Source organism: Bos grunniens, chromosome 26 (genome assembly GCF_055505025.1).
Source record: "Bos grunniens cultivar Pamir isolate PY7600 chromosome 26, Bosgru_T2T1.0, whole genome shotgun sequence".
Lineage (NCBI taxonomy): Eukaryota > Metazoa > Chordata > Mammalia > Artiodactyla > Bovidae > Bos > Bos grunniens.
Window position 1 is genome coordinate 13,098,546 of NC_141190.1, and position 23,588 is coordinate 13,122,133.

The following is a 23,588-nucleotide window of genomic DNA, read 5'->3' on the forward strand; positions in this document are numbered from 1 at the left end:
TTCTACAGTGTGCCTCATCCTACCATCACCAACTGCAGCTAAAGTGACCACTGAGATTTATTACTTCATTTCCTTAAGGCTATGAATTAAAGTAGGACAAACATAAAACTTTTTGATATATGTCTACAGGTGGAAGTTGCACGGTGTATTGAATGTTGTAATTCATTCAATTGCTTTTTAATCAACCTGCAAGATACATAACACACACCCACACACTTTGTGCATGAGCACACATGCATACACACAGGAAAAAAACTAGAATATATATACACCAACATGCAAATGGTTATTATCTCTAGGTGATAGACTTACCAGCATGGTTTGTTTCCTTCTTTATATCTTCAGTATTTTATAGATTTTCTGCAATGCGTATATATTTCTCTTTTAATAATAAACAGTAAACATTTTTCTCTAAGATTTAAAAAAAAAAACATTGGTGGGGATCATAATCTTCAACCCCAAAATATGACTGTAGGAGTTCAGGATACACAACTCCAAAATCAACTGCTTTGGTATGTTGATTATTTTGAGTTTAGGTACTTGAAAAACAGCAAATGCAGGGAAAGGCTTTCTCTAAACGCCCCTTTTCTGCCTAAAGACAGATCCTGCAAAAAGAACTCAGTTACTAAGTCCTTTCCCTGAGAGATCCATCGACCAGGGAAGGTTGACTCATCACAGAGTTGTTGTTTATATCCAACTCTTTTGCAACTCCATGGACTGTAGCCTGCCAGACTCCTCTATCTATGGGATTTCCCAGGCAAGAATACTGGAGTGGGTTGCCATTTCCTTCTCCAGGGGATCTTCCGGACCCAGGGATTGAACTCTCATCTCCTGCATTGCAGGTGGATTCTTTACCACTGAGCCACTCAGGAGGCTATCACAGGAGAGGAATCTAGAAGTAAACTTTGTCACAAATTGTCACATCTCTCATCTGTCCCTCTAAAGACCTATTCATCTTTCCTAGAAATCATTCATTCCGCACCAAGAGGTCCACACTCCTCTTTCCCTTTGAAGATAGGTATTTAAACCTGAATTCTAAGCCACCTCAGGAAGTTACTCAGTTTTCTTTGAATATCACCTGTGTATAAATGAGGTGTACATGTTAATAAATTTCTGTTTGTCTTTCTCTTGTTAATCTGTCTTATGACAAGGATCTTGGCTAAGAACTCAAAAGGTTAGAAGGGAAATTATTTTTTCTCCCCAGTGGCATTCTTTTACAAAAAAATAATGACCACACCAGGCACTATCTCTGAGCCCCAGCCCTTCATGCTGTCTTTTAGACTCATTGTGGGAAGAAGATGCAAAGCCAGCCGTATGGAGCAGCTTAGGAATATGCTGTGTGCTGAGATCTCCCATTCATTTCTCCAGACCCACTTTCTTTCTACACTGCTCTGTAGACTAATCTGTACAGATTTGCATTTAGCAGGCTCCTTTGCTCTCTGGCATCAGCTGGATTTGGCCAACCCAAGTCAGGGAAACTGAGCGCAGCAGGGTCTGCCAAAAACAACAGCTCCGAAGCTTCCACCAAGCAGTTCTCTGAACGTCTCTCCTTTTGTCCTGTGAGTGCATGCTCAGTGGCTCAGTCGTGTCTGACTCTTTGCAACCCTGTGGACTGTAGTTTGCCAGGCTCCTCTGTCCATGGGATTCTCCAGGCAAGAATACTCGAGTGAGTTGCCGTTTCCTACTGCAGGGGATCTTCTTGACCCAGGGATTGATCACACATCTCTTAACCTCTCCTGCATTGGCAGGTGGGTTCTTTATCACTAGCGTCCTGGTAATAGGTTTCTTCCCTTGCCCCTGTGGGCCTGGGAGTGAAAAGGGCTCCCCACTGTGACTGCTCCTGAGTTCTGCACCATTTCTTGTCAAATTTCTTGAAAGGTTGAAATCAACCTTTTCTTAGACTCTTCTCTCTTTTGAAATTTTTTCTGTTATAGTTTATTACAGAATATTGAATGTAATTCCTTTAACACTACAGCAGGACCTTGTTGTTTGTCCATTCTGTATGTAAAAAGTCGGCGGGCTTCAAACTCAACACTCAAAAAAACTAAGATCATGGCATCCGGTCCCATAACTTCATGGCAAATAGATGGGGAAACAGTGGAAACAGTGACAGACTTTACTTTCTTGGGCTCCAAATCAGTGCAGATGGTGATTGCAGCCATGAAATTAAAAGACGCTTGCTCCTCGGAAGAAAAGCTATGACCAACCTAGACAGCATATTAAAAAGCAGAGATATTACTTTTCCAAAAAAGGCCCATCTAGTCAAAGCTATGGTTTTTCCACTAGTCATGTGTGGATGTGAGAGTTGGACTGTAAAGAAAGCTGAGCGCCGAAGAACTGATGCTTTTGAACTGTGGTGTTGGAGAAGACTCTTGAGAGTCCCTTGGACTGCAAGGAGATCTAACCAGTCCATCCTAAAGGAAATCAGGCCTGAATATTCATTGGAAGGACTGATGCTGAAGCTGAAACTCCAATACTTTGGCCACCTGATGCGAAGAACTGACTTCTTGGAAAAGACCCTGATGCTGGAAAATATTGAAGGCAGGAGGAGAAGGGGACTGTAGAAGATGAGATGGTTGGATAGCATCATTGACTTGATGGACATTAGTTTGAGCAAGCTCTGGGAGTTGGTGATGGACATGGAAGCCTGGCGTGCTGCAGTCCATGGGGTTGCAAAGAGTCGGACACAACTGAGCAACTGAACTGAACTGATGTAATAGCTTGCATTTACTGAATCCAAACTCCCAGTCAATCCCTTCCTTGCCCACTGCCCCTCTCCCTTGGCAACCACAATTCTGTTCTCTGTCTGTGGGTCTGTTTCTGTTTCAAAGATAATTTCCTTTGTATTCTTAGACTCTTCTTAATGACCCCGCTTGAGTGTGCCCTCTGTCCCCTGCTGGGTTGCTGACTGATACATTCTCACATTGCTCTATGCATCTGGCCCCCATAATACTCATCTCTTGTTTACATCCACCCTCCTGCCTCTCCAGGCTTCTCTCATGCTGAGGTCCTCACCACAGTCACAGCTGGGTCCTGGCAGTCATCCTCAGGCCTCATCTGCCACTTCCCTCTCAGCTCTGTTCCGCTGAGGTCAGGAAGTCAGAGGATGGGACCCCTCACAGGTTCATGGAAGAAATCCCCCTGGACAATCTCTGTACCTTAGTGCTGCCCCAAAGGAGGCTCATTGCCCAGATGACCGGGACACCCCAGTGTCCACGACTGCTCTTTTCTCCTTTTCATTTCATGGGATATTATCCACTTTTATTTTTAACCCTTGAATACAGCCTTTACCTTACAACCTTGCTGGGCACACACAGGCTTTGTATATGGTATTCGGCTATTTGTGAAACTAAAAAGAAAAAGAGAGAGAAGTATTTATTCACTCAGAATACTGTCATTTATTACTTGAATGTATTGCAAATGTCCTGGCAGTCCAGTGGATTTCCACTGCATTTCCAATGGAGAGGATGTGGGTTCAATTCCCGGTCAGGGAACTAAGATCCCACATGCCGTGCAGTGCAGTCAAAGGGGGAAAAAATGTCTTCTCCTAGTTAGTGACTCATTTTTTTTACACTTGCCACCTTAAGTTTCCCTAAAATCACCCTGGTATACCCTTCATTATATTCAAAATGAATATAAATTTGACCTCCACCCCTCATCCTTGAACCAAGTTTGTATACCTCACCTCTTTCTTGGGAAAAATTCCTTTCTATCAGCCTAGAGACACTCACATAAATAGACCTCCAGTAGGCTCAATCATTTCCAGACATGCCCAGAAAGATACGAATCCTAGTTTCTTAGGCAAGGCCCTTAGTTCTTCAAATTGCATCACCATGAAGAGGCCAAAGGAGTCAGGAACAGAGTCAGTGAATGGAGTTGGCTGATAGAGTGAGCTGCCAGCTCCTCAGCGGGGCTGATTAGCAGACAGGACCTGCAGGGTGCTGGGGGGATGGAGTAAAAAGTAGGGTTCAGTTTCACTTCCACATACGCACCAGAAAACCACCTCTCCCCTCGACCTTTCAGTTTCAGTTATTTTCTTTCCTCTTTCCTTCTCCTCCTCTCTCCTTCCTTCTCATGACCTTGCTTCTCATCAGGGTGGCACTATTTACACACCACAGCAAACCCAGGGCAACCTGGCCTAAGACGTCTTCTGATCACATTGATAAACAAACCAAGCGTTCAACTGAAACTGTGATGGGAATTTTTAACCGAGCTTTCACGCGCTTGCTGTTCCACAACCTCTAGACCTGCCGTGACTTGGACCTTATCAGAGCATTCCACTTGGGAAAGTACCTATGTGCAAACACGTTCTGTTTCCTCTCTCCTTCGTGTTCAACACTAGGACCATTAGCCTGTATCTCCTGCAAACCTTCCTGGTTGACCTCAGGGTCACCTCAGAGGAATCTTAGGTTCTTTTCTTATAACTCTAAATGCACATCAACTCTATGAACTTGTTACTTTATTTTTTTTTTAGATGTTTATTTATTGATTTATTTAGCTGCAGCTGGTCTTAGTTGCAGCACGTGGGATTTTCAGGCTTCGTTGCAGCACACAGCAGCTTTAGTTGCTGTATGTGAACTCTTAGTTGTAGAATGTGGGCTCTAGTTCCATGACCAGAGACCAGTGTGGGCCCACCGAGAACTCACAGTCTTAGCCACTGGACCACCAGGGAAGTCCGGAAACTAAGCTATTTTGGCAAGCAACGTGGGGATTGCTGTCCAGGTGAAGAATGTGGTATAAGCACTGTGGGGGATGTGGATTGCTAACGAAGTGCTCTCTAGCAAGTCGTAAGTTTTAAGAAAAGACATGTGTAGTGAGGTGAGGAACTTAAACAACAGAACTCAGACCCAGTTCATGAAATGAACTGTTCTTCACTGGAGTTACACCCTTGTTAAGGTTCTCTCTACACAGTACCTGGCCTGCTGTGGTAGCTATATAAATGTTAGCTAAAAGCCCAAAGACACCTCCTGAGGTGCCCCACAACCACCTCACTGGGGTCCCACCATGTATTAATATGTCTCTGGCTCTTCCTCACCAACTTCAGCCCCATCTTCAGAAATCACCTCCTTTCACCTGCTTTGGCTTCTTGCTTCCTGCACATATTAGTCCATTTGTGCTGCTATAATGGATATCATCAGAGAAGGCGATGGCACCCACTCCAGTACTCTTGCCTGGAAAATCCCATGGGTGGAGGAGCCTGGTAGGCTGCAGTCCATGGGGTCGCTAAGAGTCAGGCACGACTGAGCAACTTCACTTTCACTTTTCCCTTTCATGCATTGGAGAAGGAAATGGCAACCCACTCCAGTGTTCTTGCCTGGAGAATCCCAGGGATGGGGAGCCTGGTGGGCTGCCGTCTACGGGGTCACACAGAGTTGGACACAACTGAAGCGACTTAGCAGCAGCAGCAGCAGCAATGGATATCATAAGCTGGGTGACTTAAAAAACACGTATTTCTGATAGTTCTGGGGGCTAAGATGTCCATATAAAGGCACCAACAGATTCAGTGTCTGGCAAGAGCCTGTTCTGCTGTATAGATGGTCATCTTTTCTCTGTGTCCTCACATTGTAGAACAGAGCTCTGCCAAGGGAGCTCTTCGGGGATAGCTTTTGTAAGAGCACTAATCCCCTTGATGCAGGCCCCACCCTCAGAGCCTAATCACCCAAAGCCTCACTTCCAAGTGCCATCACATTGCAGGTTAGGGCTCCACTTACAAAATTTAGGGAGACACAAGCATTCTATCTAGAGCACTACCCAGGCCACTCGGCATAATCCTCTGTTTAAATGTTCAGGTTTTCACAAAAGAAAGGAAGAGTGTCTCCTCAAGCAGCTTCCGAAGTACAGTCCTACAAACACCCTAGATGCCAGAAACACCAAGGAACAAACAGTGGTTAAGCGCTCCAGAAGTCTCTCTGCCATCCCATAAATCCACTCTTTTTTAGAGTCTTTTCCCATATAGGTCACTACAGAGTATGAGTAGAGTTCCATGTACTCTACCGTGGCTTCCTATTAATTAACTATTTTGTTAATAGTGTAGTGCATGTATATCAATTCCAATCTTCCAAGTTGTCCCTTCCTCCCCCACTCTCCTCCTTGGTAACCAAAAGTATGTTTTCTACATCTGTGACTCTATTTCTGTTTTGTAAATAGGTTCATTGCTACCGTTTTTTTAGATTCCACATGTAAGTGATATCATATGATATTTGTATTTCTTCATTTGACTTACTCCATTCAGCATGACAGTCTCTAGGTCCATCCACGTCACCACTTACCACCGCTTATCTCCCGGAGTTCACCCAGACTCATGTGCATCAAGTCGGTGATGCCATCCAGCCATGTCATCCTCTGTTGTCCCCTTCTCCTCCTGCCCCCGATCCCTCCCAGCATCATAAGATAGTTAGTATGGTTTCAGATTCCACATTGCAACTAACCTCTAAAATGTCATCACTTGGTGACTCTTAGTGTAGTATCAAAGAGTATCCACAATTACCTTAAAAACCTATGCAAATATACTCCCCTTCTAAATATATATCTCTCTGAGGTCACATTCGCTTCATCTACTTCAATCAAAACCGCATTGCAACAGTTGAATACAGAAGCAAATATAATCATCCACGCTGTTCTCCTAAGTCATATACTACAAAGATTTCTAAATATATAAAAACACCTTTCTTCTCACTAATTTTTAATTTGGAAAAAATAGTTAAAGGTTTTTATTTATATTAACTTGTGATGGGTTTATTGTAATTTAAAAATAAACTAATAGATAGCTCTTTGGAGTCCCCAATAAATTTTAATTTTCTGGTCCTGGGACCCAAAGTTTTGAGTCTAGGATAACTCAACTTGAAGGTCTTCTTTGACCATAACTTACCAGCAGGGCATACCATCTTTAACATATAAACCCAACTTCTTTAAAGTATAAACCAGATTATTTTTAGTCTGTGTGGCTGATCTGACCCTTACCTACACTAAGGCTTCTAGTGGTGTTTATGGTGGCGTTTATGATGGCTCACAGGCAAGACTGAAGAGTATCTTCAATCCCCTTCTCAGAGGAGCTTAGTGTTTCTTGAAAATTTGGAGGTTTTGCCCTTCCAGGTCATTCATAAAAATATGGAGGAGAATATCCCTCTGTACTTATTACCTTTGAAAAGTAATGTCTCAAAGACATCTGCCCTTGACTAAACATTCCCTTCAGTTTCATCAACTCTTAACATCAGGATTGTCTGTGGTATGCAATCTAGAGAAAAGCTGATCATTGTCAATATTGACCACGTCCATGGAGACCCCATTCTCAAATAGATACATGTGACCCCAGGGGGATTCCTAGGGTATGGAAAATACCTAAGGCATGATTTCTCCTTACAGAACAATTGCCCCAAATAGTTTATGCTTGATTCAGGAGTCCTTGATCTTACAGCTTGAGTGATTTCACAGTCCTAGTCACTCAGAGATGGTTCACGCGAAAACAGTGTTCCTTGTTCTATGTGGTCCTTGAATTTCTGACTAATTTTTGATGTGAATTTGATCTGACAGAAGTAAAATGCTTTCCTGTTTCTGTCATCTGTGGAATGTTTCCCTTCTCCCATGAAACCCTTTACCTCTAGAGAGTTTGTTTACTGCTCTAGCGAACAACGTAGGATTTTTCCTGCAGCATCTAACTTGTAAAATTGGTGACATCCATTTCTTAAGAAGCTATTTTTAAATTCTTTGTAATATTTAAAAAATGAGCTACAAGTATTTATTTCAATCTAGCAATTTGGTCTTATTTCCTTTTTAAAATTAAACATCTTAATGGATTTTTTCCTTCCTTTTCCTCTCCCTAAAGATCCTGAATTCAATCATGTTGTCACTGTTCTGTAACAGTTCACCCACAGCTACTTTCTGTAGCTATTCCTGATCACCACTCAGGACAAAACACAATATATTTCTTTCCTGTGGATTTCAAGACTAACTTAAAGAAAGAATTTGTATTATTCTAAACCTTATTTCTATATCTGGTTCTGATTCAGGAAGAATTGCTACAATGTGAATAAACGCCTTTTTGATGGTAGATCCCTGGTTATTACCATCTGGTCGAATTTTGTAGCTTTCCTTCTTACTCCAAATAATAGCTCACAATCATCATTCAGTCCAATAAAACATGTGTTGGACACACACTGAAATAAGTGTTAATACTATGGGGACACACATATGGAAGATGATATAAAAGCCTAGGCACACCATGGAATCTGATCTTCCAGGAGTCAGTTCTGATGGGGGAGACCAAGGCTGACATGAGCAACTCCCGTGGGCACTAGCACACTGCTTTGGGAGCACAAAGGAGAGTGGCAGGAGCCACGGTAGCATTGCTGGCTTACAGAAGGTAACTGTGCCTTCAGGGTCTTTTAAGAAAATATTTATTTGGCTGTGCTGGGTCTTGATTGTGTCATATGAGATTTTTTTGTCTTTGTTGCAGCATGCCGGATCTTTAGTTGCAACATGCAAACTCTTAGTTGCAGTATTTAAACTCATTAATGGTTGTGATATGTGGGATCTAGTTCCCTGACTGGGAATGGAACTCAGGCCCCCTGCATTAGGAGCACAGAGTCTTAGCCATTGGACCACCACGGACGTCCCAAGGGTCTCTATTAACCTCTTTGCCTAGACTTTGCCTCCCTGAGTTATATCCGTCTTGGCATTTAGAAGGCTCCGGTGATAAGTGCAAGGGCATTTGTGTCCATCCACATCAAAAGGCCATATTTGACACCCTATACTTCCCCAAGTACACCCTTCTGATGGGTTCTTCAGCTATTGTCATTCCGTACTGCTTCTTCTAACACACACCCAGAGCCCCACTGCACCCTAATAGTGTGACCATGCTTCCCAGTGCTTTTGGTGCTGCTGCTGAGTCACTTTAGTCGTGTCCAACTCTGTGCGACCCCATAGATGGCAGCCCACCAGGCTCCCCCGTCCCTGGGATTCTCCAGGCAAGAACACTGGAGTGGGTTGCCATTTCCTTCTCCAGTGCGTGAAAGTGAAAAGTGAAAGTGAAGTCGCTCAGTCGTGTCCGACCCTCAGCGACCCCATGGACTGCAGCCTACTAGGCTCCTCTGTCCATGGGATTTTCCAGGCAGGAGTACTGGAGTGGGGTGCCATTGCCTTCTCCGTTTGGTGCTGGGTTTACTGCCCTAATTGTGATCATTGATGAAGTTCTAGACCTGGGATAATATTTTTATCTGGTCGTTGAGGTCTGTAAAAGTAGTGATTTAAACTTCTTTTCAAGCACTTACAGTGGCCTGTCTCTTGCTTAAAACCCCCAGGAGAGAGACTCGGATCAAGTTCTGCAGAGTGGGGATGGAGATGGGAAAGATGACCTGAGAGTCATCATCATATGCATTGAGCACTCATAAATTTTCCCCATGTAGTAAATGTTCTGCCTTTCTGGAGGCAGAGTGACCCCAGAGGTTGGGAAACTCTGTCTCCTCTCTGTTGAGCTATATGACCCAAGGAATCCTAGAATCTCACTATTAGCTTCAATATCCCTTCAACATTTATCCCAGGAATCAAGTCTCCCATGCAAATAGGAATCTTGACCATGTGATGTGGGTGGACTAGTTGTATGTTTTTATGATCTGTGAGGGCAGGGACTGTTGCATGTTTTGCTCATCATTGTAACACTAATGCCTGGCACATAGTAGGTACTCAATAACTATTTTTGCCTAGTAAACCTGATAGAGTGACCAACCATCCTGGTTTGCCTGGGGCTGAGAGGCTTCTGAGGACATGGAACTTTCAATGCGAAAACCAGGACAGTCCCGAGCAAACTGGGATAGTTGGTCACCCTACTTATCAATAAACCCAAGTGGAAGAGAGAATTTGAGTGTTTCCGTATATTGAAAAATTCAGTTTAGTCTATTTCCTTGGTACTGTGTGCTTATTCTCTGTGATTTTCGTTTGTTTGTGACCCAAAACACTTCACTTGTGGTCACCAAATATGTGGAGGTTTCCCCCCACACGGAACAATTCTCTTCAACACCAGGTGGATGTCCTACAATTTAACTCAATTCTAACAGTATCTACTGGAAGAGAGCTCAGATCCCACAAGTTAAGGGCTCAGTCCCACAAGTCTGTCCCTGCCCCTCCCCCCACCCCCAACCCCCTCACACTTCAGAGGCCAGTTGAAAGCCAGGCTATCACCTGCGCTTCTGACCAACCAGCTATAGACTGGATGTTCCAATGACTCTCTCTCTGGGTTTGATTAAGCTGCTAGAGTGGCTCAGAGAACTCATGTGATATGATTATCATACGATATCATATCATATGATAGGGTATGATAAATGATACAGATGAACAGCCAGATGGAGATACGTAGAGTGAGGTCTGAGAGGGTCCTGATCACAGGGCTTTTGTCTTCATGGAGGTGGGGTACATCTCTCTCCCAACGAGGATATGTTCATCCACCCAGAAACTTCCCAAACCCCATGCTATTGGAATTTTATGGAGGCTCCCTCAAGAAGGTATGATTGATTATTAATTCCATTTGCAGTCCCTCTTCATTCTCTGCAGAATGAGGAGTGGATCTGAAAATCCCAAATTATAGCTTGGTTTTCTGGTGACCAGTCTCCATCCAAGAGCCATCCAGGAGCCCACCTAGAGTCACCCCCATTAGAAAAAAAGGTGCTTCTAGTCCTCTAATTACGAAGGAAATTACAAAGGTTTTAGGAATTCTGTGCCAGGAACAGAGGGCAGAAATCAATACATATTTTCTATTATCTCCCACCATGGTTAACCAAGGAATAAGCTGCTACATTCAGGATTTAAAAAGAAGGTGAAATTTTTCATTGAGTTTGCTTTGGTAGGTTATTAACCAAATCAAGCTAACTTAATGAAACAGTGCCTCTCCATGACACAAATTATACAGTGATATTGTAGAATCTATAACAACATTAAAACCACCAAGAGTTTGCAGAACTTATAAATGTAAGATCCTCCCTACACCATGCCAACACAATCGAACAGCATCCCAAAGTGAAAAGCCATAAAAGAATTTTCTTCATTAAATTGCAAGTCACTGCAATGTCTTTTCTCCTAAAAGTAATCTGAAAAAATCAAGAGTCCTGTTGCTCTGGAAATGAAATAATAGTGAAAGAATACTCATCTAATAAAACAACTACTTCTGGTGAGAAATATAAGTAATGAATTTACGTTTGAGTCAACAGTTTTTCTAAAATACAGCCACACAAGTTTTCTGTTTCATACTAATATTCATTATATTCAAAGTGTGTGTGGGTGTGGGGGAATAGCAGCATAGCTTATTCAGTAAGTAAATAATATCATTAACCAAGAAGTGTCCTGAAGATTTCCATGATTTGCCCAGCCAAAAACAAACACAAATTCCCTCAGCATTCCTGTGTAACTTATCATTTCAGCTGAAATCTTAGTCTCACATGTGGCTTCTGCCTCATTCTCCCTTTATGTCAGACAAGTCTTGAAGAGTCTGTCTTTATGATACTTTCCTAATTCTTCCGTCCAAGTTGATCCTAGGTCTAACATAATGGGAATAGAAATAGAAAGTGGATCAGTTTACAGTACTTTTGGATTTGTTAGCCAAGCAGTAGTGGAAAAAGAAAGAAAAAAAAAAAGTGCCATATACTGAATGGATAAAGAATCTGCCTGCAATGCAGGAGACACAGGTTCAATCTCTGGGTCAAGAAGATCCCCTGGAGAAGGAAATGGCAACTCACTGCAGTATTCTTGCCTGGGAAATCCCATGGACAGAGGAGCCTGGTGGGTTATAGTCCATGGGGTTACAAGAGTCAGACACAACTTAGTGAAATCACCACCACAATCCTTAAAATAACTCTGAGAGGTGGGCATTGTTATCCCTGTTTACTTATGAAGAAACTGAGGCTCAGGAAGGTTTGAATATACTGAATGAAGTCATTTAGCTACTAAGCTTTAGGATTCAATTCCAGTCAGTCTCTAAAGGCTGCTCTCCTACTGTATCTTATCTGAGTGAACATACACAGGTGGCTTTGCAGTCTATGATAAATGAATAATTTGGGCCCAGATAATTAGAAAGTGAATTTTCCTGTTTTTAACTGATAAGAAATGTAAGAAAATTGCCTTGTATAAATGTGTAATCCTACTTTTAGATTTTATTATAGACATGATTTTGTAACTTCATATTTTGATTAAGCTCAAATAATAAGCTGCCTATATAATAAATTTTGCTTGCTCCTCTCCCCAAATAATAAAACATCACTTTGTGGATAAACCTGCTCTCTTATTTTAGCCTCAGTGTATCTTAGTAGTTTAAGTTTGAATTTCATGTTGCTTCAGAAGCTCATCTATTTTAGGATATCTCATTTTGAATCAAATTATCTGATACATGATGCAATGGATCACCCACAAATGGATGACACATTGGATCACCCATAAAAAGCCACCATTGCTAAATAATGTTTTTGTTATTCAAAAAAAAAAGTTAGCTTGAAATGATTAGCTTTATTAAAACTTACTTTATTCAAGTGATATTACATTCTTTGTTAAATTATTTAAAAGTACTAATTTTATTTACTACAAATTATTTTTAGTTTATGAAATAAAAAGTTTATGTTATTATCACAAATTAAGTATGCAGATATGCACAAAAACAAATGTTATAGAAAAGATGGAGTTAAAGAAACAGGTAGAGGTCAGTTTATGTCAGTCTTATGAATCAGATAAAGGAGTTTGGACTTGACACATTAGGTAGGAAGTCAATGGAAAATTTTAAGCAGGAGAATAACACAATCTGATTTATGTTTTAAGAAAAACACTCTGGTTAACATTTGAAGAGTGGATCACAAAGAAGATTAAGAGTGGGATCCAGGCCAGGGGAGAAGTGCAGTCAACGTTGGGGAAAAGACAGTAGTAACGGGGAGTGGTGGCGAAGCAGTGGAAATGAAGGTCATGTTTGGTATCTTATGGTGGGTTGAACTGAGGGTTGGGCTGGCTAGAGAGAGCAAAGTGTCAAAGACAGCTCCTAGGTTTGAGGACTGAGCTATGGCTGGCAGCATTTTCTGAAATGGAGAATGAGAGAGAAGCAGGATGCTTCCCTTGTTATAGGACTTATTTGTGTGCATGTTTTGGCGAGGGAGTCACTCCTAGAATTTAATCCTACTCTACTGCTTCCTTACATTTTGTAATTTTCCAGTTGTGGCCAGCAGACTCTAGGGTGGTCCCCACGATCCCGACTTCCTGGTGCTCACGCTCTGTGTCATCCTTTCCCCCTGTGTATTGATACCTGGGATCTGTGATGTACTTCTAACCAGTGGAAAGTAGCAAATGCAACAGAATACACATATTCATGATTCTATTACATAACGTTGTAACCTTTTTTTTTTTTTTTCTAGGAAACTCTCTCTCTCTCATTGGCTTTGGAGAAGTAAGCTATTTATTATGAGCTAGCCCATGAAGCGGAGGAGGCAATGGCGACCCACTCCAGTACTCCTGCCTGGAAAATCCCATGGACAGAGGAGCCTGGTAGGCTGCAGTCCATAGGGTTGCTAAGAGTCAGACACGTCTGAGTGACTTCACTTTGACTTTTCACTTTCCTGCATTGGAGAAGGAAATGGCAACCCACTCCAGTGTTCTTGCCTGGAGAATCCCAGGGACGGGGGAGCCTGGTGGGCTGCTGTCTATGGGGTCGCACAAAGTCAGACACGACTGAAGCGACTTAGCAGCAGCAGCAGCCCATGAAGAGGGCCGAGTGGGAGCAACTAAGGGCAGTCTCTGATGTATGACGCAGGGAACTCAAACCAGGGCTCTGTGACAACCTGAAGGGGTGGGATAGGGTGGGCGGTAGGAGGGAGGTTAAAGAGGGAGGAGACATATATATACTTATGGCTGATTCATACTGATGTATGGCAGAAACTCATACAATATTGTAAAGCAATTATCCTCCAATTAAAAACAATAAAAATGGGAATTAAAAAAAAAGAGCCAGCAAGAAAGAGGCCCTCAGTGCAACAACCAGAAATGAATTAAATGGTGCCAATGGAGAAGGAAATGGCAACCCACTCCAGTGTTCTTGCCTGGAGAATCCCAGGGACGGGGGAGCCTGGTGGGCTGCCGTCTATGGGGTTGCACAGAGTCGGACACGACTGAAGCAACTTAGCAGCAGCAGCAGCAGCAGTGACTACATGAAATTGGAAGCAGATCCTTCCCCAGTCAAGCCTCCAATAAGGCAGCAGCCCTAGTCAACCCCTGACTGTGGCCATTTGATATTCTAAGGCAGCTAAGCTGAGCTCAGACTCCTGATCCACAGAAACTGTGATATGTCATTTTAAGTATACTTGAGGTTATATTGCTAAGTAGAACTAGATAACTAATACACCAATTTTCGTAAACTATTTTCTTAAAAGAAAATATAGTTATGACAGGATTCAGATTTCTCCCATATATAAATTCCCATTCCTGTTCTGATAATTTTACTTTTTACCAATATGTAAAAGTATTGCAAGTATCTGTCAATTGAACACTTAAAGAATTATAAGCTACAAGGAAACTTGGATAGGTGATATGATTTGTCCAAGTTCCTACAGCTAGTTTGTGACAAATTCAAGAACAAAACTTCCCACACCGAAATGTGATTTTCACACTCACATAACATATAGGAAAGTCTTGACAATCTTCCACTTTTGAAGTGTATACTATCAAAACCTTTCAAAAACTCCCAAAAGGGAAAAATATTCTCACCTAGAAAGTGACCTGCCGTATGTGAACTTGAGCATTATGAAACTCATCAGAGCTGAATCAAATGGCTTTTATTGTATTTGACTCCTTCCTTCACTCTAAATTTTTTAAATAAGAAAGGAGAAAATGGGAGCTTATTAAATACATATGCAGCCATAGGAGATGATGAAAAAACAAGGAAAGCACAGCCTCTGCTCTCAAAAAGCTGCTAGTTTGAAGTGGCACAGATAAATTTGTCTTGGCTTAATAGAAGGCTGTCTGAAAATGTTTCATTTGGCTCTGATAAGAAAGCGTCAATGATAATACATGCAAAGTGCCTGGCACAGAGTAAATGTACCCGTTACCTGCTATTACCACACAGAAAGGACAAGGGAGGTGCCCAGAAACAGTATGTACCAAACTTTAAGCAAGGGATGAAACAAGCCTCACCACCGAATGACTTCGTAATTACTTACAATTTTACTTTCACCGTTTGTCATCCTGTTTGATAAAAACCCTGATAAAAAGAAAAAAGAACGTTCAGCAGCATGCTGACAGTAACTGGAAATGATTCATCAAAGGGAGCAATTGCCCAACCCTTGCCAGGGGGAGGAAGTGGCAGAAAGTTGCACCAAAACAAACACTTCTGGACTGACACTAGAATCCTGAGAAGTGTTAGTAGGTAAACTTCGGGGTTGAGCAGGCAAAACCTGCTAGTTCGTCAATTCTTTTTTGGCAGACATTTATTGAGCACCTACTGTGGAACACCCTGGAGAAGGGCATGGCAACCCACTCCAGTACTCTTGCCTGGAGAATCCCATGGACAGAGGAGCCTGGCAGGCTACAGTCCATAGGGTCACAAAGAGTCGGACATGACTGAATCGACTTAGCACTAGCACTGTGGAAGAAACCCTGTACTAGACACTGGAGATGTAAAAATGATTAAGATACAGTCTTTGGCTTCAAAAAAAGAAAAAAAAAGAAGAAGAAATTGTAATGGAGTTCTGTGACCATGGAGCTTCTTGACGGGATGATGAAAATGTTCTAAAGGTGATTGTGGTGGTTGCACAACCTTGTGAATATAGTTAAAACCACCGAATGATACATTTTAAATGAGTGAGCTGTATGGTGTGTGGATTTTATTTCAATGAAACTGCTAAAAGGCACAGCAGATGTTGGACTCCTGAGTGCTCACATGGCCTCAGTACTTCACATCTGTATCCATGCCCTTTGCCACGTGGCCGTTCACTTCCTCTCACTGAAAAGACAGAGTCATTTTCCTACCCATCAAATCTGGGTTCACCTTATGACTTGCTGTTTCTAATAGAATGCAGGGAGATGGTTTGGTGCCAGTCCTGAGTCTGGGATTCAAGAACCCTTGCATGCTTCCATTTGACCTGTGCTCCGTGGCCATTGCCGTGAGGACATGCTTGGACTAGCCTAATAAGAGGTGAAGGACCTGTGGTGCAGAGTAGTGTCTCTTTCATCATCCCAAATTCATCCTAGATTAGCCAAAAGACAGCCAACTCTCAGACATGAGTCCAGTCATGACCAGGAAAACCACAGTCAAGTCCTGCCCTTGTGGTCCACCTTCAGACTCACAAACTTGATATTTTTGTTTTAAACCACTGTGTTTTGGGATGGTTTGCAGGGCTTTTTTTTTTTTTTTTTTGTAGAAATAGGTAACAGTGGGATACACAGTATTTGACTGTCACCCCTGGAACTTGAAGGAAGATGATAGAGAAGATAATGAATGAAATTCAGAGCTTCCTAGTTACTTCTCTTCAGAGGAGGGGTGGGAGGGTTAGCATACATATATTTGATTGTGCATGCATGTGCACAAAAACACATAAAAATATTAAAATACAGGCTAAAAGTAATACAAGGTGGTTGGAAATTCCACAGTTTAGAGCATATACTGATTTACTATCTGGTAGTGATTACACCAAGAATTTTACCTTAATTTTTTTAATATAAAATTTTAGCCAAACAACATCACGGATATGGTATTCATACAAAAATGCATTACCTTGATCAATGCATAATAAAATGTCAGAGTAATCCAAATTGTGGAATTGTGGAACATTCTAGTTAAAAAACAAAACAGAACCAAAAAACCAGCCAGTACCTAGAAAAGTGTCAAGGTCATGAAAGACAAAAAAAAATTGAGCTACTTTACAAGATTGGCTTAGATGGTAAAGCATCTGCCTGAATGCAGGAGACTGGGGCTTGATCCCTGGGTCAGGAAGATCCCCTGGAGAAGGAAATGGCAACGCACTCCAGTACTCTTGCCTGGAAAATCCCATGGATGGAGGAGGCTGGTAGGCTACAGTCCACAGGGTCGCAAAGAGTCAGACATGACTGAGCGACTTCACTTCTCTTTACAAAATTGGAAGAAATAAAAGAGACATGACAATTAAACGGAATTTGGATTCTAGAACAGAAAAGGTACATTAGTGGAACAATTAGCAAAGTTTGAATAAGATCTGTAGATTAGTTAGTAGTAAAAATATTAAATCAATGCTAATTTTAGGTTTCAATAATTGTACTATATAAATAAGTTCTTAATATTTGTAGAAGCTGGGTGAAGGGTTATATGGGAACTCTGTGTAATATTTTTGCAATGTTTTTCTAAGTCTAAAATTATTTCAAGATAAAAATCTTTTTAAATAAAAAAGATAGGCCAAGGGTACTGTGATCACATTTATAATTTTTATTTAAAGAGAGGAGAGTATATAAAAAACTGTTGGGACTTCCCTAGTGGCACAGTGGATAAGAATCTGCGTGCCAACACACAGGACACGAGTTCGATCCCTGGTCCTGGAGGATTCCATGTGCTCTGGAACTCGAGAGCCACAGCTACTGAGCCTGTGTGCTGCGACTGCTGAGGCCCAGGCACCTAGAGCCTATGCTCTGCAACAAGAGAGGCCATGGCAATGAGAAGCCTGCACACTGCAACAAAGACTAGTCCCCGCTCCCTGCAACTAGAGAAAGCCTGTGTGCAGCAACAAAGACCGGTGCAGCTAATATATGTATACACACACATACACACACACATACACACACACACGTACATACATAGACACACACGTACACGTTTTTAAAAAAACTGTTAATACCAGCAAATACTGTGTTGACATGCCAGGCACTATTCTAGACATTGGTGGTATACTAGTCAACAAGACAGAAAAATCTCTAGACTCTCATGTAAATTGACAGAAATATATGGGATAATTTCAGCTGGTGCTAAACACTATGTGGAAAATAAAACAGGGTAAAGGAGTAAAATGGACTGGACAAGCTACTTCAGATTATGTGACTGGAAAAACTCCTCTGGGAAGTGTTATTTGAATGAGATCTGACGGAAAGGAACCAGCTTTGTGAAGATACGGAAGGGTATTCTAGGCAGGGAAGAACCAGGGCAAATATGAAGCATGGCAGGAAGAGAAAGGCTTGACTAGGCAGGGTGGAATGTGACTCAGTCAGACCAGAGTGTAGGCATCACCCGTGAGAGGTAGGCCTGGGTAAACAGTTTGGGTTTTACGTAAAAAAGGAAACAACTGGATCGTTTCAAGATAGGTGGGACGCACGACTGACATTCTTAAAAAGGTCATTTCATTTTTTTGTGAAGAATGAACTGTAGGAGGATAAGCATGGGAGGAGGAGAGCCTGTCAGGAGTCAAATAGGATAGTCTTAGAGAAGGAGGGTGGTGGCTTGATAGGGGTGGTCGGTGAGGGTGGGAAGCAGTGAGTGATTCCAGATACACTGTGTTGAAGGTGGAGCTAAACTTTGCAGATGGATTGAATATGGGAGGTGAAAGAAAGCAAGAAATCTAGGATAAGTCCTTGTTTTCTGGTGCAACTTGGGTGGATTTTAGTGATTTCCAGTTACCTTGGGAGAGTAATGGAAGAATAGTTTTCTTGGGAAAAAAAGATAAAAAATTCTGTCCTGGATGCATTAAGTTTAAGACACTAGACCGTCATCATTCCAGGTCTTTGCAATGATTATGGTGTGTGTGTGTGTGTGTAAATATATATATATATATATATTTTTTTTTTTTTTTAGAAGCTTATTACATTTTGAAAAAAAATAATGATGTAGGTTTAGGAAAGTTCAAAATAATGTTAGACGAACCAGGTACCCCGATTATTCAAATAAAGACTGGGAGCATATCTCACCTGGAAAAGTTACTGAGTTGAGACTATATATAGGAGGACAGATGATTCCATCCTTCAAACAAGCAGTTATAGAATTTACAAAGAAAAGCAATGTATTAAATTTTTTCCTGAGCGTGAACAACGGTGGGCATCCAGGGGTGAATGTTTTTACAGCTGTCATCACCCGTGTAAATGCAACATCCTTCAAGAGGAAAATAAATGAAGCCATGCACATGTCCTTCAGGTTTAGAAAAAGGATTTCTGACCAAATGTGCTTGTAGAAAGAGATGTCGTGGTGATTTCTTTTTCTTTTCTGTCTTAAAGGAACACAGGGCACCCGGGGACTCCAAGGGTTAGTCACACAGTCGTGTCCAACTGCGACGCCATGGATTGTAGCCCACCAGGTTTCTCTGTCCATGGGATTCTCTGGGCAAGAATACTGGAGTGGGTTGCCATATCCTTCTCCAGGGGATCTTACCATCCCAGGGACCAAACCGGGGTCTCCTGCATTGCAGGCGAATTTTTTACCCTCCAGATTGGAGGGACTGTGGTATTGTGGTCAAGGGGATGGGCTGCTGAGCCCCCACATCTGTGCTTTAATCCCACCTCCATCACTCACTGGTGGTATAACTGGCAAGTTCCGTGACTCTTCTGTGCCTCAGTCATATCATCTGTAAACCAGGGGGACGATATGTAGTGGACCCTGTGGTGCCTAACCCTTGCCTTCTGCAGATTCCCCTTCTCAGTTGCTGGGGACTGTTACCAGAAGATGTTATTCATCTGGGAGCCCTCTCTGGACATGGCCTTGGCTGAGGAAATGGTCTCTCCTTAGGTCACACCCCTTTCCCTGGGCAGCCCACATCCAGTGACTGATCAACAGAGTATCAAGGCCTGAACCTTGGCCCTAATTCAGGGCAGCTGGTAGAGCCTTCCCAGCTCCAGAGCTCCCTATGGGGTGGACTGAGGGCTTCACTAGGCTTCCACCTCAACATCTCATCCTTCCCAACCCTGCTTCTTTCTCCTCCCTTCCCCAAGAGTGGATCCCAAGACCTCTCCCTGAGAAACATTCTTACAATGTCAATCACCCTCTCTGAGTCTGCTCCCTAGAGAGCCGAGCCTGTGAGGTAAGAGTACCTTCGTCCAACCAGAATTGAAAGAGACACGCAGCACTGTTTATAATAGCCAGGACATGGAAGCAACATAGATGTCCATCAGCAGATGAATGGATAAGAAAGCTGTGGTACATATACACAATGAAGTATTACTCAGCTATTAAAAAAATGCATTTGAATCAGTTCTAATGCGGTGGATGAAACTGGAGCCTATTATACAGAGTGAAGTAAGCCAGAAAGAAAAACACCAATACAGTATATTAACGCATATACATGGAATTTAGAAAGATGGTAATGATGACCCTATATGCGAGACAACAAAAGAGACACAGATGTAAACAACAGACTTTTGGACTCTGTGGGAGAAGGCGAGGGGGGGATGATTTGAGAGAATAGCATTGAAACATGTATATTATCATATGTGAAACAGATCGCCAGTCCAGGTTCGATGCATGAGACAGGGTGTTCAGGGCTGGTGCACTGGGATGACCCTGAGGGATGGGATGGGGAGAGAAGTGGCGGGGGGGGGATTCAGGATGGGGAACACATGTACAACCATGGCTGATTCATGTCAGTGTAGGGCAAAAATCACTACACTACAATATTGTAAAGTAATTAGCCTCCAATTAAAATAAATTAATTAATTTTTAAAAATAAGAAAAGATATTATAGAAAAAAAAAAGTACCTTCCTCCTCTTAGGGGAATCCTTAGGAATAAATAAATCACTATAATAAGGCACTTACAAGAGTATGTGCACATAGTAAGTGGAATGTAAGTGTTAGCTATGATTATGGAAGTATTTTCTTATGAGATTATCAATGCCTACAATAGTGTTTTCTTATGAGATTATCAATGCCTACAAAACTACAAATAGTTTTCTCCTTTAGCTATAAAAGTCTCATTACAGTAGTTTGAGTTAATTTTCCATATATTGTATTACATACAAATAAAGTTAAAACTGGCTTGTTTTAGGTGACAAGACAGGGAAGAAATGTATTTCTGGCCTATTTCTTGCTACTGGGATTCCTTCACTGGTGATTATCAAGGGGTATCTCTGTTTGCAAACTAACTATAGACACTTTCTCTATTTATATATTGGGTTTTTTTTTTAATGGAGAAAGGAAGATGTGAATTGTATTTTTTATTAGGCTATGATTACATACATCTCCTGATAGACCCCTTCCTGACAGGAAATGGCATTTGTAGGGTCTTCTGAGATGAAACAAATGTCTTTAGCTTAGTCCACTCTGTTCAGAACAAACAGCTGTGATAACCAGAGAGAAGGCTGGATATTAAACTCATTTTGTCACTGCATATTTTTTCTGGTTCATAAGTACTTGATCCTTATGGACTAAAATAGGGATGGAATTTTCCCATAAAACTGAAGGTTCTAAAAACAAGAATAACCAGAGCACTTCTGTACTTGAAAGCTGTGAATATAAGATCACATAAAGCTAAATTTGAAAAATAAATGGTATTCTAAAACTCAGATTATACATTAAAGTTAAACCACAGTCTAACACATCAAAAGAAAGAATTGACAAATGCAAGCAGGATGAAAAGTAGAGGATATGGTGGATAAAAATGTATCTTTCTTTTACCTGTAATTCTTCAAAGAGCATTAGTTGTATAATTTGGTTAAAGCCATGTATGTAACATATTCAACAGGTGACTACATTCTTCTTCCAATTGGAAAGCCAACGCTTGTGATTCCACTTCTCCATATGAGTCTAGTATTATTACCTGATACAAAGCCTCCAGCCTGTGAACAGTTTGGGAAATCATCACCAAAATCAATGATCCTCCCTGTCCTGTTCAATGTGAGTTCTGGGCCGTTTGCTTCTTATCTACCTGTATTCATCTGAAGGCTTCTGGCTTACAGGAAACTCCACGCCACTACTCATGGTAGTGTTCACTCCAGTGGGCACCTCGTTTCTCAGCCACAAGTTGAATAAATTGGGAGTGGCTGGCATAAAGCTTGAGTTTATCATTGATATCCCACCCATCTCACTTTCTCGGCATCATCGCCAGCTTCCAGGGGCAGAAGATCCATGCCCTCCCTTGTTTCACCATGAGAGTTCACAGCCTCTGTCTCCATCCATGCCCTATCTGTGTTCCAGGGATGATCAACGTAGTCTTTGTAGACCACCAAGTGTTCCTGGCTGAATAGTTTGTGCAGTTGCTTCTCCAGCTCCTGTGTGTCTGCTCTGGACTTCTGTAAGGAGTTCACAGCTTCCTCACCAAATTCTCTCTTCAGTGTAGCACTGATCTTCTCTCCTGGATCCACCATTCCCACTGGGATGGCCCATTCCCCACAGCCCTTCCTTTGGATGGCTACAAACTGCAGGATGTTTGTCCCAGGAACAGGATGGGTTACTTTATTTCCCTTGCTGTCCTTTTCCCACCAGGTTAAGATGGGATCTGCAGCATGACTGGGGTCCCAGCGCCCCCAAACCCCTCAACCAACCAGGCCTGTCCCACCTGCAGGATTTCTAGGTCTACCATGTTCATCCTCATACCAACTGTTCCGGCTCCTTCTCTCAACAGGCCCTTCCTTTTCGTTAAATTTGGGAGAGAAGTTTCAACCCAAAGAGGGTCTGCCCACCTTGGTCCCGCCAAGACTGACCAGAAGTGTACTTGACAAGCTTGTACTCTGGTCACTCAGCCAGCCAGCTCGCCCTCTCATTGGAAACCTGGCTTCGCTCCACTTGAGAGCCCGGATATGGTGACGTCCGGGCCTTCTTGTGGGGCTTCTCACCAGCGCTGTTTGAAACTGACATGATGAAATTCGGAGGAAACCCGTGTGAGGAAAATGGGCTCCAGCCGCCTGAGATGGGGCAGCTTCTGGGTCTGACTGCCGCAGAGGCCAAGGCCACAGAGAGAAACGCTGGGGCTAAAGCCTTTGCCAGGCAGTGTCCAGCCATCAACTGCCGGCAGGCTGCGGGGATTTCGGTTGCTCTCAGGTGGGGCAATGACAACCCACTCCAGAACTCTTGCCTGGAAAATCCCATGGACAGAGGAGCCTGGTAGGCTGCAGTCCATGGGGTCGCGAAGAGTCGGACACGACTGAGCGACTTCACTTTCTCTTTTCACTTTCATGCATTGGAGAAGGAAATGGCAACCCACTCCAGTGTTCTTGGCCTGGAGAATCCCAGGGACGGGGGAGCCTGGTGGGCTGCCGTCTATGGGGTCTCAGAGACTTGAACTCAACTGAAGCGACTTAGCAGCAGAGCAGCGGCAGCAGCAGGTGGGGCCTCAGAATCCTTGCTGGTGGGGGTAGGGTTGGGGGGGTGCTCTCCCGCGGAACACACCCATTGGGAATGGGAGCCATGGGGATGGGGGATGGGAGTCCTGAGGGATGGGAGCCCTGGAGGAGGCTCACCGAAAACCACTTCCAGCGCTCCCTGGGGAGCACGGCGTTTGCATTTTACATTGAAAGATTTCAGTGTCTGGAAAGGATTCCAAACGGTTGAGAAAGAAGGTGAAAGTCGCTCAGTCGTGTCCGACTCTTGGCGACACGTGTAGTCCATGGAATTCTTCAGGCCAGAAGACTAGAGTGGGTAGCCTTTTCCTTCTCCAGGGGAGCTTCCCAACCCAGGGATCGAACCCAGGTCTTGCTCATT

The 23,588-nt window shown here is 42.7% G+C and overlaps 1 pseudogene; it reads right to left on the minus strand.

Annotated features, from left to right (window-relative positions):
• Window positions 1-21,861: 21,861 nt before the first annotated feature.
• Window positions 21,862-22,889, minus strand: LOC147344033 (ADP-ribose pyrophosphatase pseudogene; annotated as a pseudogene).
• Between the last annotated feature and the right edge of the window lie 699 nt (window positions 22,890-23,588).